Raw genomic sequence first — 1,836 nt, 5'->3', positions numbered from 1 at the left:
TGTCTTGCCCTGCCTGGTGTTAACATTATATTGACACATTTCCTCCTCCTGGTGCCTGCATTAATTTCAGGTTCTTTTTCTGAGGATGGAAAACTGACAGAATCCAGTTCAGCTATCATTTGGAAGAGCAGTTTCGGTTTGGCATGTCAGATGTGCTGAAAACGCACAGATGTCCACATCTATTAAACATATTAAACTGGGTTTATATGGCATTTACTGGCCATTGTAGACTCCAGGCCCTGCACAGGCTGCCCACATACAGCTTAAGTAGTGACTGGCAGATGCACTGATTGAAACCATTAGAGATACAGTGACATAAAGGCTGATTCACTACATGATGAGACAACAAAGTGACCACATGACAGGGACTAGAATGAAAACATCTTTGTTCCTGGTCACTTCAGTGGAAATCCTCAAAAGGTGCGTAAATTAAAGTGGGTGTTCCCGCCCCCTTAAAATACCTGTGGTATTCAAAGGTGATTCTAAGAAAACGTCTCCTTTTCCTTAATTTCGCTGTGTACAGGACTTAGACGGATTCCTGGGGGCCTCCGTAGGTGGTCAGCAGCAGCAACGGCAACGGAGGCGGCGGCGTAATCAGCCCCAAATCCGCAGGGATTATTGAAGGGCGGGTCAACACTGGAGGATTACTAAACATCTGCACCGATCAGAGAGACGCTCACACACACACGCGCGCAGATTACTTTCACTTCCACCATGATAGTCCCACAACAAAGTAGACAGGCAAATGAGATCAGCAGAGGGTGAAATTCAGAGAAGGCAATCCCGCCCCGCCGCATCCCGTAACACAGCGTCAGGGCTTTAATGTAATCTGGGAAAAGTTGGGATGCGGAGCGGGATCTGTTTGTTTCTGAGCTCCCGCTCACAGCTCGGGAGCTCAGCAGCTGGGCTGCTGGAGGTTTAACTTGACAAATGCTGAAGTAACCAAGTAAAAAAGAACACACTACTACTTGTACTACTACTACAACTGCTCCCACTCTTATTAACCGCACACTTACCTTTCCTCGCAGAAGTGATATCTCCAATAATTCACGGCCGCAGATTAATCCGTATTTTGTCACTAAACAAAACTGTGCGTACACACATCACTGTCAAGTCTCGGCGACGCTCCCGGCCAAAAATAGATAGCCTCCCCGTCTGAGTTGTGCGCAAAAGACGCTGCTCCCTTCTTTTGTGTTATCACTGCGCTCTTCTCGTCTGTGCGGCACTACTGTGTCTCCATCCCTGCCTCCCTGCCCCTCTCTCTCTGTCTCCCTGTGTCTCTGAGTGTCAGTAGCACGAGTAGCTGACGGTGTGGCGTCTCGCGGGTTGCATATTGGAAAGTGGAAAGCCTCTGTGTGCTGCTCGCTCACTCCGATGCGTCAAGTCTCCCCTCCCTCCCTGCCTGTACTCGAACCGTGCTGGAGCGGAGCGGAGCGGGACGCACGCACACGCGGCGGAGTGGAAAGCCAGAGAAGGAAGAGGAAAGAGAGAGAGACAGAGAGGGAGAGAGAGAGCGCTGTCTTGTCTGTCTCCCCTACCGACCAGCCTCCTCACTGCTTCGGCCATTCAAGTGGAACAGACACCGACCGTCCTCTTCCTCCTCCTCCCCTTACTACTACTACTTTTTTCCTCACCTTCTCCCGCTCTCTTCCTCCTGCTGGGATGTCCAAGGAGTCTGGCTGAATACATCAAAAAGGGATGTTTGTTAATCGCTTGTTATACTCTGGTAAACAGCCCGTGTAATATTTGTTAGAAGCAGTAAACCACGAAGTTTTTGTAACTTTCTTTAAAGTATTGTCTAAATGTTCATAAATGTTATTATTTGGTGTGTGGTGG

At 49.0% G+C, this 1,836-nt stretch overlaps 1 protein-coding gene across 1 annotated transcript in view; it reads right to left on the bottom strand.

Annotated features, from left to right (window-relative positions):
- The window catches only part of cntn4 (contactin 4), a 184,181-nt gene extending 182,726 nt beyond the window's left edge, over positions 1-1,455 (bottom strand). Inside the window, exon 1 of the mRNA XM_005726628.1 lies at positions 1,017-1,455. The gene's annotated coding sequence lies outside the window, so the exon portion shown is untranslated. The remainder of the gene's footprint in view (positions 1-1,016) is intronic.
- Positions 1,456-1,836: the final 381 nt, after the last annotated feature.

The sequence above is a fragment of the Pundamilia nyererei genome, unplaced genomic scaffold (assembly GCF_000239375.1).
Source record: "Pundamilia nyererei isolate P.nyererei 1_Seehausen unplaced genomic scaffold, PunNye1.0 scaffold00021, whole genome shotgun sequence".
NCBI classification, from domain to species: domain Eukaryota; kingdom Metazoa; phylum Chordata; class Actinopteri; order Cichliformes; family Cichlidae; genus Pundamilia; species Pundamilia nyererei.
Note: the sequence above shows the minus strand (reverse complement) of the source record. Positions and strands in the feature narration are given on the sequence as shown.